This window comes from Pinus tabuliformis, chromosome 3_1 (genome assembly GCF_031772625.1).
Source record: "Pinus tabuliformis cultivar Carrire ecotype Pingquan chromosome 3_1, CPIR1, whole genome shotgun sequence".
NCBI lineage: Eukaryota > Viridiplantae > Streptophyta > Pinopsida > Pinales > Pinaceae > Pinus > Pinus tabuliformis.
In genome coordinates, this window is record NC_142301.1 from 699,438,299 (window position 1) to 699,451,929 (window position 13,631).

General features: G+C 42.4%; 1 protein-coding gene across 1 annotated transcript in view; it reads right to left on the minus strand.

The window, feature by feature from the left end:
• The window catches only part of LOC149189055 (mechanosensitive ion channel protein 1, mitochondrial-like), a 473,192-nt gene extending 460,011 nt beyond the window's left edge, over nt 1–13,181 (minus strand). The window contains exon 1 of the mRNA XM_089411754.1: nt 13,096–13,181. The gene's annotated coding sequence lies outside the window, so the exon portion shown is untranslated. The remainder of the gene's footprint in view (nt 1–13,095) is intronic.
• Nucleotides 13,182–13,631: the final 450 nt, after the last annotated feature.

The following is a 13,631-nucleotide window of genomic DNA, read 5'->3' on the forward strand; positions in this document are numbered from 1 at the left end:
CATGCAACAAAGTACCTGCACCAGCAAAGCAGATCGATGAGTCTCGAGGAAAAGCAAATTGTAAATGGAAAAAGCGCTAGAGATCTCACACCATATTCATCACAGTCAGCCTGAAGCTCCGAGAGCATGATCGTGAGGCCATCCATCGTCGTGCAGCATGCACCCAAGGAGGAAGAACTGTTCCAAGACATCCCGCGGGAGTCCTGTAACAGTTAAGCCTGCTGGAGTGGATACCATTCACCGCGCAGGCCATATGAAGTGAAACGTGGGCGCATGCAACTGAAGCATCCCATCCATCGACAGCAGCTCATGAACATGGACCTCCGGGCCTGTGTAAGTTCGCCAGCAGCAGGTAAATCGACTCATCAGCGTCCAAAGAGCCGAAACATCGTGTGCAGCCATGCAGGTAAGTGTCTCGACCCTTCCTTCCATCAGATTGCATGAATGTTACTTTGATTGATTGCTTAAGTGTAAAGGTGAATGGGTTGAGCCGTAGTATGGTCAGTTGGCCGGCCACGTCGGCCAGTCAATAGTCTGGTTGGATGTATGGGTGGCGGCCGTGACAAAAAGAATGGGCAGCACGCACGTGAGAGAAATCCTGTCGAGAAAACGAGTTCAACAGAAGGGGCGGCGGCAGATCCGCGGGAATTGATGCGGCAGCAAGTGAACGCACAGTTGAATGATGGGGTGACGTCACCCAACGGTCTGGCGGGGACAGCTCACCCCTGCGCCACGGATTCCGCCGAATTCAAAATCTAATCGGCTAGATCGCATTCATGCATTTAGCAACCACCGGTTTGAACTCGAGCGGCCATCTTGATCCTTCTGCAGTGTGATACGCCGAGCCTTTGGCTATCAGAGCGATTGAGAAGCACGCCCAAGGCGCAGACCGACTGCAGTCTCTCCCGAAAATCGCGCGCTGCATTCTACAGGAACGCTGGCATTCTGCAGGAACGCTGCATGCTACAGGAACGCTGTCATCCTACAGGAACGCAGTTTTCTACAGGAAAGCGGGTGCCTCACGTAAAAAGGTGGCCAATTAAAGAGGTAACCCTGAACTCTTCATGCAAATGGTTATTAAAGGTGGCAGAATTGTCGTCCACAGTCTGGTCATAGAGAAACGGTGAAATTGTTGTCTGCTGTGCCTATACTGTCATTCTATAGGATGTCGAGTAATTAAACTGTGTTAAGTCCTCAGGGATAAGTTTTGTGGGTTATGTGCATGACATTCTACACTCTGTCTCAGTAAACCAAAATCTCTTCCACAATCACCACCTCTGATTAAGAAACTTGTTTTATCATGCCGGGTGGTTTTATAAGACGAGAACCCACTGATTCAACCAAATTGAGGGAAAACCAGGAAGTGGTAGAGCTCTTCACACGGGTTCAATGGATATCTTTTTGTGACAAATTGCAGGGGTACGATGATGAAGTGGCAGAAGAATTTTGCAGGCTCTGAAGCCGAAATCCAAGACACTGGCCACAGTGAACTTCAGAGGTCTAAGCCTCAAGCTCACCCCGCAATATATCAGTCGGATTACTGAACTTCCGATGGGTTTGCCATGGGATAAGGAAGAAAGAAAGTTGAGCCAGCAAGACAAGAAAGAATTCTTTCCACCTGAGGAGGAATTCTCAGAGGACAAAAATGGGGTGCGAAGAACCAGCTTGCTGCCACCATGGAATGAAGTCAGCTTGCAAATCATGAAATATATAACTTGTGAAGGCCATTTTAGCATCGTGTATGCATATCACTTTCGGTTGCTCACTGAATTGAGGCACCGGATTGATCTTCCTGTAGAACAAAAACTGAGCATTCCTTATTTCCTGTTGCAGTCTCTAATTGAGTGTGCCACAAAGCTAAAAGAGGGCATACCAGATCAGATAGCCCACCATGGGTTGATCAAGCTTCTTGTGGAGGATGCGCTGCATTCATATAAGGCTCCCCTCTCGTGGGAATCATTCCAGAATTTGACAAGAGATGGAGACATTAAAATGTTGATTGAAGAAACGGGTTCCTCCAGGAGTGAGGAACAAGAAGCAGTGGCCGAGGGAATGAGAGAAAAAGGCCAGAAGACCCCGACCACAGTGCAGAAGAAAGAACAAAAGAAGAAGCATGAGGAAAAGGATGACAAAGAAAAAGGTGGCACACCCATCTTTTCAGCAAGAGAAAAGAGGTTGAAGAGCATAACGGACAAAGCTGAGGTGGTCCACATCAGCCCAAGTACCTCATCAGCACCTGCAACCAAAGAAAAAGGCAAAACCCAGGCAGCAAAGCAAGGAAAGGTGATGACACCCGTGTCTACAGGAAATCAGAAATAGGCTTCTACAGGAAGCCCGAAAACAGAGATAAGGGCTTCTACAGGAAGCCCGAAATTGGCAAAAGGGGCTTCTACAGGAAGCCCGAAAATCATTGAAAAAGAGGCTTCTACAGGAAGCCCGAAAATTACCAGAGCAGGGGCTTCTACAGGAAGCCCGAGAGTGGCTAAAGCAGGGTCTTCTACAGGAAGCCCCGAAAAGGTGAAACCCAAAGAGAAGAAGGTGGATATTCTGGCACGGGAGGCAGCAGCTGTATTAGCTGGCCTCAACATGCCACCTAAGCCGAAAGAAAAGAGGAAGAGGGAGACCCCTCTATACTTTAAAGCTCGAAGAAGTGTTAGGATAAAGACGGGCAAGCCACAAACTCCGTCCAGCAGCCCGATTGTCATCGAAGATACACCTGCTTCTCCCAAGGAAAAGTCACCCTCCAGGATCACAGTCACCTACGAGAAGGGAAGTCCAAAGAAAAATACGTGGCAAGAAAGGTTAGACCTGTTGACTGAAAAAACTCGGCTACAGGAAGCTGAAAATGTTCTACAGGACACTCTGGCCCGGCTACAGGAAACAGAGAAAAGGGAAGGAGAAGGACCCTCATCACCACCAAAGGAGGGTGAGGTAGAGCCACCTGAAGAGGCAGAAGAAGTACATATACCAGAGCCCAGCCCTCAGCCTAGTCTGAGTTCATACTACATCTTTTTAGAGGCGGGAAAAATCATACCGCAGAAATTTACTGTACCCTTATTTTTTTGCATTAGAGGAAGAAAGAGTTCGTTCCCACACATGGATGCAGATCGCCAAATCAAAGGGTGTGGCGGACATAGGCCCTTTACAAGAGCAACTCAAGGAGGTCAGGAGTGAATTCACCATGGCTAAACATGTGGCTAATTGCCAACGTGTGCTTCTACAGGAAGAAAATCAGAAGATGAGATTGCAGCTACAGGAACTAAGGGCAGGGGCAGGAACATCCTCCAAAGACATCACAAAAGAACAACAAGGCAAAAAGGAGCTGACCACCGGTCTTGAAGAGCCAATGACACTTCTACAGGAAGCAGAACAGCAAACAAAAATTGAAGTGCAAGCTCTAAAAGAACAGCTGCAACAAAAGGAAGCACAATTGCCCTGCATGGCCAGTTGGGCCATGGAGGCAATACAGTGCAGACCACCTGCAAAATCCTATGGATTGTACTTAAAAGATCAATGGCTGCAGTTCCAAATAAACACCTTGGCACAAAGAGGTATTTCACATATCCAAAACCCACAACAATTTTCTGAATTGTGCAGTACTAGTTCGTCAGAAGACAAAGCCAAATTAGCAGAGTTTTACCTCCACAATTTGGCTTTGCCTAATGAAGTCTCCTGGGATCCCAATATTGCCTTGGGTGATATGCAATTGATGGCGTTCGCTTCATGGTTAAACCATGAGGATCAAAGAGCAGCTGAAGCAAAATCGGTCATGAACCGAGAAGTGAGCAAGCCACTGTTCATTCGAGCAGAACCAGAGGATCCGGTGGCACTCATCTCAGCCCACCAATAGTTGGCTACTGATCCCACAACTTCCTTGAGATTTATGGACCAACAGGCCCAAGCCATAGCTCACTTTGAAGACATGGAAAGGTTGTTAGGAGAAAGTGCTGCCCAAGCATGTGCACGCAGATGGAATACCTTGGCACACAGCTTGAAAATCCGAGAGTACCATACCCCCATTCGGATGAGGGAAGCTTTGGCAAGGGTTGACCTTTACAAGAAATCCATGCAAAGCCTCCAGGCCAGCTGGATTGGCCTTAAACTCAGCCCACCACTACTGCTAGGGTTGACTGAAGGCAATACAAAGGAGGATGACAGTCAACAATGGGAAGAGGTGAACAGGAAAGCAGGGTTTCATATCAACAAAGAGGACACTACCACAGAGACTTGGGATGTAAGGGAAGCAGTGAAAGCAATGAAGGATGAAGATTTAGACTAAGTTGCTCAAGGATGAGCAAATAGTTTAGCTAGGGGGTGATGATGAGCCCCAATTTTTGGTACAATTTGGGCTCATATTGGCCTACTTACCTTGCTCAACCATTCATATTTTACCACTTATGCATTCATTTCTTAGTATATTCGTGTTGTTTGTAGGAAGAAGGGCAGGCATTATATCTATGTCACTAATACATGATGATTTCAGGTTCTTGGCATTAAAGAGAGCAAAAGACCACGCAAAAGGAGACAAGGAGACAACAAAGGTGACATTGCGGGTTCATAGGGAGGTTGTCCATAGTCTTGATGACCCTCCTCGTGATTTTCACCTTCACTCCGAGCTCTAACAGCTCTCCCCACCGAGCTTAAAGGCAGCCAACACGTTCTACAGGATCAACAGTTTTACAGCAGTTTGACTTTCAGTTGGACAGCCAAGCTCCACGAATGGAGGAAGCCAGCTTGATCTTCATTTTGTATAAATATGAAGGCCGTAGCCTTTGTTAGGAGCTTTTTGAACTTTTGGACTGATATTGTAACTTTTGGAGCATAGCTCGGTGTTTGTTTTTGTAAGCCAGTTTTGGCATGACATCAGACTTTTGATTATGAATAAAGGCAAGCAGATTTGGATCTAATTCTGAGCTTTTAAGGGAGCTATAGCTCTCAGGTTAGGGCCCAACTTGAGAGCAATAGATCTCCTCTTCTTGTAGTGTTATTTACCTTTCTTTCCAGCATTTTGTTTACTTGTTTTGATATGCATTTCAAGAACACAGTTTGCTGATTTGATTTCTTTAATAGGATTGAGTAGGATTGGTTTATGATTAAATTACTTTCAGCTGCTTAGATTCAGATAGGAGGTTTGTAATACACAGGAGCTCCAAGAAAAGGTTGTTAGAGATCATTGCCATCTCTGTTTAGGGATCGGGGTGCAGTCTATACCAACCACAAAAAAAACACAGTCTTTTCTACCTTCATGCAAGTTGCAACACAGTCGGTTTAATCGTGGATCCTTCCATGCACTTTTTCTCTTGAGCCATACTTCGTCATTGCAATTCCATGCATGACTTTTCTTCATGATTTACATCATTGTTTATTGATTTAATAGCACAGGTAGCACTGGTTAATGAATTCTCGTTTTTGGTGCAAGACATAAGTCATTTGTTTTATTTACACTGCTCCATATCATTCTACTCCCTTCTTCTTCTTCTTAACCTCTCCTCAAGCCACCTACTCGACCTCTGTTCAGCTCGTTTACCTTCCAACTCATCCACTGCCACGTAGCCTCATCTTTTTGACCTTTCGTTGTTGCCATCCTTCTATCCACCAACCAACTCCGTGCACTCTCTCTCCATCTTGTTCCTCTGCCCCTGAGCCATCACAAGTTCCATCTCCACCTTACCTATCCACCCAAACCGTTCCATCACTTCACCATCACCCAAAACTTCCACTTACAACACATCCTGTAGAAGTTAGCAGACTTCCTGTAGAATTCCTTAGTTTCCTGTAGGATCCCCTGCAGACATCCTGTAGAAGCCTGCAAACTTGGTTGCCGAGCATCTGAACGTTGTAGACTTCTGGGGACTGATGCTAGGGACCCTCTGGGACCTCTCCCAACCATCCTGACCTTTCCCAAGCTTTCTCTCCCTTCGCACCACCTCTGCACAGCCAAACCCTAATAAGAAACAAAGTCATAATCACTCCATCCACTTAAGCAAAAATACAAAAACAATGTTCTTTTTCATAGAAGTAGTTTGAGTTCATGCATTTCACATCATTAGAGGTAATGACATCCGTTTTAGACATTTGCACTCTCACTATTGCATCATAGAGGTCAAACTAGTCAAATTAGGGTTTACTAGGGTTTCATGTTTTGGTTGGCTTTCAATTCGCTTTTGCAAAGTAGATCAATTTCCCTCGAGATAGCCTTCGTCCATCATTTAGAAAACTTCTTCTGAAGAGCATATAGAAGTTGGCTTGAGCCCTAGCGGACTTGTGCCAGCTGACCAAGTGATAGCTGCGATAAGAGCTAGTACTTGTGCATATAGCACCGTCGCTTCCAAGTTTGTACGAACTACCGGGTTGATAAAATTAGAGATAGGGAGCCCCAGGAGTTGTAGCATTATTGCTACAATACTGGAGCCCACCAACATGTGTGAGAGAGACCCTTTTCTACGCAGTAGAGAGAGAGAGAGAGATGTGATGAGATGAGTGAGTGCAAATGAGGAAAAGTCCTCTTGTATTTATACACAAATGATGATGTTTGAATAGATGCGATTGTTGGCCTTCGGAGCCTACATGAGTTGTAGGTCGGCTTGATAATAATTCCATAATCAAAATAAATTCATATCTCCATGAATACTTATCGGAATCAGATGATCTTTATATCAATCTTATACCTCTCAACGAGAGGAATCTAATAAAAATATTATCAACCATGAATAAGATGACCCATATGAAGTTTGGCCCTAGTTGCCAATTTTAACAAATTTCCACAATCTTGGGTCTAGGTTAGCATCTTAAAATCTTTGACGCTACCAAACCAAGAATCTCAACAAGAACTACTTTGAACAACGTAAAATATAAAGAAGTAAATCACATATGCACAAGTATACACATTTTTTAACAAATATTGTACAATAATGTACAACCCAGTCTTTGTTATATTAAACCAAATCTGAATAATACAACAATCTATGGTTTACAAGATACAAGGACAAACTTTTTTGCAGCTTCAATGTCGTATCTTGTCCTATTGGTCCTTCGCTCTCATACTTCTCACTAGCTGCCCCTTAGTCCTTCAAGGACAACACATCGAGACTCTAGGAGGGTTGCCACCTAACACTGCTGCAAGTCACTTCTGCTGCATGTGCACGGGCTGATCCATTTTACTCTCTAGGTAGGCCTAATTCCCGAGCTCCAAACTGCCAGGCTAGCAGTCACCTTTGTCCATCAAGGCATTGCACTTCAGCACCAATCTTCACCCAACCTTCAGCTCCTCTTCGTCACTTCAAGATAGCTAGTCTAGGGCTACTTTGGGCTATCAACACGCTGCCCTCCACCAAACCAATTATGCCTAATTCATCACTGTAGATTATGCTCCTAGGATGGACTCTTCACCACCACAGAAGGTCCTCCAAATGGCACCCACAGGCTACAAGATAAACTGATCCAAACTAATCCAAAAACAAGGATCAAACATCTCAACAACACATCTCAAGCTCATTGTTTGAGGTCCACTCCTATGCTGCCACTTAGGCCTGGTTAGGGCATCATTACAGTCCCATATCCAGCCTTCAATTCTACCCAATTATGTTGTTAAGGAGTGTGGTTGCCTTTTATTAGGAGGTTGACCCTTCTTGCTATAATTATGGGCAGTATAGCCCTCACCAACAACCTCGACCTGCCCTATATTGCCTGCGGCTTGCTACAGCAAGGCACCACAGGCCTGCAACAGCTTGTTTAGGGTCTGCCTCCCCTCCACTTGGCCCTCAAATAGCCCAAATTTCCACTCCTTTGCTTCGGCCTCCAAGAAGTGGCCCTCGACCCTCCTTCCTGCACTTCAACCTCCTTAAAATGCCCTTGAAATTTCGTCCTTCTGTTCTTCACTTATGCGTACCAAAACAAAGTTATCTTCTCCCTTCTATGAGATTTTCACTTTCGTGTTGCACAAATGGATGCTCTATAGCCTCCTCTCCACCTTCTATTTATACACATAAAGAGGGCTCCACGAATTCATTTGAAGTGACATGTCTCTTGGACTAAGCATGCATGACTTGACTATCCATAATTAATTGTCAACTTCAAAAATTCATAACTTCATTTCTAGAGCTCCGATCTGAGTGATCTTTGGAGTGTTGGAATTGGAATGCCAAGCTCTATCACCTCAAATTTTCTCATGCTCAAATTCATCATGGTTTTGACCCAAATCCTGATGGGTGCAAAACCCCTACCTTGTGTTCCAAGCCCACAAGTGACCCTTGTGGCACTGTGCCCTCCAAACCCTCAACCCTAGGGCTTGGAGTACCTCCCAAGCTACACAAATCAACAATTTCCAGAAATGATTTCTCGATTATGGAGAGCTCTTTTGTTTTAGCCTCTCCACAAAGTTTCGAGACTAGAACACCTTTGATGCTACAAAAACTAACATGGTGAAATCCGGGGCCCATTTATCTTTCCCACATGTCGTCACATGCCATTGAATGGTAAAAATACTTGTTCGATGTTATAAGGCACTAACTCAACCCCTTAGCTAAACCCCATGGCAATATGGTCAAAACCCATTGAAGTAGGAAGCATACGGAGGCCTCAATGCTAACTAGACCAATTTCCCCAATCATATTACATGTTTTCTCGGTCAATACCCATGACCTAAGGGAGATTATTCACTCCTTGATGCTACAACATCAACACTCCCTTCAACCAAGGGAAGCATTCTCAATCACTCCAAGCTTATCCCAAAAGTATGCCAATTTCATCCAAAAATAGAGGATTTGTCAGAATGTTAGCAACCAGTTCGACCATAGAAATACATAGGACCCTCATTGATCCTTTTATACCACACACTTTGTCTTGTCATAATGGTCGTCTCCCGCACTTGATCAAACAATCCTTCTAGTAGCTTCCAAAGCCACACTGCTTCACAACTCGCCAAACTATAATATACTTTGCTTCATATGTTGTCAGCTTCATGCTCATCATAGTAGCCCTAAAGTTGAATCATCATTCTCAAACCAATCTAAATTTGTGAATCCCTCCAGCTATACAAGACATCTCTCAGTCCATATCCAACTATACCATGTCGATACTTCAACACTGTTTTTCCACATGCCTTGGCTCAACCATAAATTTACTAGCTTGAATCCATCACCATGGTTGGTTTTCAGTCACCCTAACTGGGTGCTCCCTCTAACGCTAAAACAAATCCTGCTGAGACAATCCAGGCTACTCCCTCTACCACTCATCTTCATTAGATTGGATGCTATGGGAATGGCCTTAGACTTGTCATCCATCATCCCAAATCTCTAAAGGATCGTAATAATACACTTATTTTTGACCAAGGAAGATCTCACCCTGCTTTTGTCATACTTCTAGTCCCAAGAAGTAAAATATCCAACCAAGATCCTTCATCTTGATACTAGCGATCAATTCCCTTCTATCAAGGAAGCAAATCTTCCTACCATTGCTACTTCTTCCAATAAGTGAGTTCTTCCACCAAGATTTCTCAGATACCCATACCAAGCCCGAGACTCGTACAAAGCTTTCTCCAGTCTGCAAACATGACATCCCCTCTCATGTACCTCAAAGTCCAAAGGTTTTTCCTTGCACACTACTTCTTGACAACTGGAGCAAATGTCTCCTAATAGTCCTCTTCCTGGGAGAATCCTCACTTTGTACTTCTTTATGTTGCCATCTACCAAATGCTTGATCTTGTAAATCCACTTTGAGGTCATCACTGAATTTCCACAGGTCTCAATACAATGACATCCTTCAAACTTGTTGGCCTGCCTGCTCCCTCTGAACTAGGAGCTCTTCCAGTCATCAGGTACAATTATAGATGTCAATACAATTTCTCTCTCAACAAATCCTTGACCTTGGGAGAATCCTCTTACCACAAATTTTACTTTGTTCTTCCAATACTTCCACCTGCTACCAGAGCCTTGGCAACCTTCATGACTTACCTACAATCCCCACTAGGAGGTCCATGGAATAATGATTATAACCCAACAAAAGAAACAAAGACAAGAGGCTAACTAATAGCAAAGCAAAAATAATTATAAAGTATATAAAGTACTTATCTTTTGATTTGAGGATTGTATGGAAATGTCATCTCCCTCTTGATCTTTGCCTTCTCACAGAAATCATTGAAATCTGTTTGCAAACTCATCGACCCCGTCCTCATCATAAGTATGTTACCTTCCTTTCCTACCTTGCATGAGCTAGGGTTTCTTCATTCAGCGGAAACATTTTTCTAGGTCTAGATCTAAGGTTTTATCCACAAAACCTATGGCTTTCACATCCAAGACTTCAAGTCTTGTAGGGTTTACAAACCCTAAGATTTCCAATTTTCATCTACACCTTGGAAGTCCAACAGAGTTTGTCATATGCAAATTTTCTTGCCATATCCAAATGTCCGAAAAGCCATAAAGCCCCCATGCCTCTGCATATGTGATGAAATCCATCATGTCACCAAATAATCAAGGATGTTCCATCTTGATATCAGTCCAAGAAATGTATCAAGATTAATGGTCCATTATCGCTTTTGTAGGGCTTGTATTCTACCTCCATCTATCATTGTAAAGAAACAACGCCCTTCAACTATCAACAAAGGACATAATATAGCAGGTCGAGTCATAAATACAAATATCTAATGAATACTTCATGAAAGCAAGTGTCTTCAAGGGAAGGAATGACATTCCATTGTCCTCTATAACATTTTACAAGAGAACTTGCACCATCAACCAACTCTTAATAAGTAACAATCTTCAAATGGTCCAGACTTCCATTATAGAAGAGCCATTAGCAAATTTTGTCCTCAGAGTAGTTCAAACTATTTAGCAGTTCTCAGATGATTACTCTCGATCCTTACAAACCAAGTAACCTCAAAACCATTGTAGCAACAACAATAATTTCTCCTTTACAAGGACAACTCCAGTCGTGAAGGTGACTCAGTCTTCGTAAGAAAAAATTCGGTCTCAAAAAAACTAATGAGGAACTCAACCTCTTTTTCACTGTAAACTTACGAATGCCCCTTTCATTACCATGTCAACAAAATTGAACTCTGCCTCTTTCCATTGGATACAACTTCAGGCTATCTTCGAATGCTCTCACAGAGGCTTCTTTTATACAGGATTTACCCTTCTTTAATCATGACAGTGTTCATCTTTAATGCAAGGAAACATATTACACTACAGGTTGGCAAGAGATTTTTGTACAAGTGTACTTCATAATCAATTAACCCCTTAGGTTTAAAATAGCACAGGTTCATTAATAATTTCCCATAGCACTTCGAAGAATGTTTGAGATCCACAACTCCTTATCAGTTCGTCAAATCAGGTCCTTAATAGGCCTTCCCTTGATGGCCATTTCGTTGTTGCAAAACTCGGCCCAAGGTCCTTTTTATAGTCCAAAATTCATTCTCAAATCGGACATAGAATAAATTATCGAGTCCTAGTCTTCTTGAGTGGTTCTTAAAGAAATTGTCCAATTCAACAAGAGATACAAACTGATTTCCGAGTCAAAAACAAAGTCAAACTGACCAATAAACAAACCCGGGTCAAACCTGATCAAACAGAGACAAATTCAGCCTCCTAAAATTTTGATTTGCTGCCTCATAAATCATCCTTCTTCATGCCTCCAATTCATCCTCTTATTCTACCTTAGATTTGTCCTCTTTAATCTCCTACGTGTGAGCAAAGCCAATAGAAGATGGTGATTTGAACTACGCAAAGAGGAGGAGGTCGAATGGCCTTTAAATAGTGATCTTAATGTGTCTGAATGGTTGTCACTCCACGCTGGGCTGACTTGATCTTTTAGAGTTGACCTTACATTTTGGAGGAAAAATTCATAATTCAAGATTCAAATTTTTCGTCTTTTGTAGTTGACTTGAAACATAAATTTGTATTTATCATGAAGACCAACCATAGCTACAAAAATTCAATACCTAATTCAGTGTTGTAGTTGGTGGTGGCCAAGTGGTCTATTTTGTAAACATTATTATTTGGTCATGACTCATGTTGACAGTCGCTCACTTACTACATAAGTTATTTGAATGTTTTATCTTCTAAATGTCTACTTTCTATTATATGATTAAAATTTTGATACTTTGTACCTTCTATTATATGTGATATGCTTAAAATTTTGTTGTATGTTTGTAATTGCTAAAATCTAAATGGTTGATGCTCGAATAATTAATCATTGATGTACAATGGATGCCATACCTATCTTGATTTGTGTACAAATATGCATGTTTTCATATATAATTAGAGGGAGAGAGAGACGTTTCTGAAGATTTTTGGAAAATCAAGCTTCTGACACTTCGCTTCCAAAAAACATCAATGCTTTGTGCAACATTGGGAAGGCCACCTTGTTATTAACCTGGAAAAAATACACCCTAGGAAGGCCACTTCACCATGACCCCACAATGGCAAGATGTCTTTAGGCAAATTACTGAATGAATGCCCTGTTTACAAATCACATTGGCATTGTGGTGGGATCTAAAACATGTGGGATTTAACACAAGCCCCTTCCTCTTTGTGAGCATTTCAATATATGTAGAAAAGGAAACTCCATAGGAAGGCCAGCTCATCATTGCCCTGCATTGACACGATGGGTTAGGCACATTAATGAATGAATGCCCGGTTTAAAAATCGAATTGGCACCGTCGTAGGATCTAAAACATGTGGCCTTTTAACTCAAAATCCTACGCTTTAGCACTTCGAAATATTTCGAAAAGGACACTCATTAGGAAAGCCACCTCATTGTGGCATGTGCGTTGGTGGGAAAGCTTTAGGCACATGACTGACTCTAACCAATCTTGGATCACGGGAACCATTACTCTCATCAATTGTAAAAATACGCAGCTCATTAAACAGTCAAATAAACATTATTCACGATATGTGTTTCATAAATTTTTCAATAAATGAGTATGTTGCGCATTGATGCTATGGAACCAAGGAACTGCGTCTGTTTAAGAGAATCTTCGCTTACAGTTCGTATTCGCAGAGAAACCAATAAATAATATATAAAACAGCAATGGGTGTATGAAAACATTGTTACTCTGATTTGAACAATTGTAGAGCTCGCAGCCTCTATTCAGGGCTGTACCTGATATATGGATGCATTACTGAGACTCGATAAAAAAAAAAAAATTGCAGGCAGCGTCCGTCTTCCCTTTAAATCGCACCACCACTTCCAAACTAATGATAGAATTCCGATTGGGGGACTCTAGTTGCTTGTATTCGCTGCTACACCCTCCAAATTAAATTTCATATATGCCTTGAGTCTTTCCAGCATTATGTTATCGCTTTCCCTGTTTTCTTTGCGGTCATTTTGAACTTTACTCGGCGATCGAGGCAAATGCTTTTTTGGCGAGGGTCCAAGTCGATAGATCAAATTTGACATATAATAATGAAACCCATTTGGTAAAATATTCACGACTTTTTTAGATTTCGACTTCATTACAACACAACAATTGGTATACTGATAGGTCTTTGTTAAGCTTTTGTCCACGGTGTTCACGTGCCACTTGTTTGTGCTTCAAATGTTTAATGATACCATGGAGGGTTCATGGGAGTAACACGGTGAAATCGAAATTAACTTTGACTTACTTGATGAAAGAGTTTTAAATAAGTTAGTTGTAA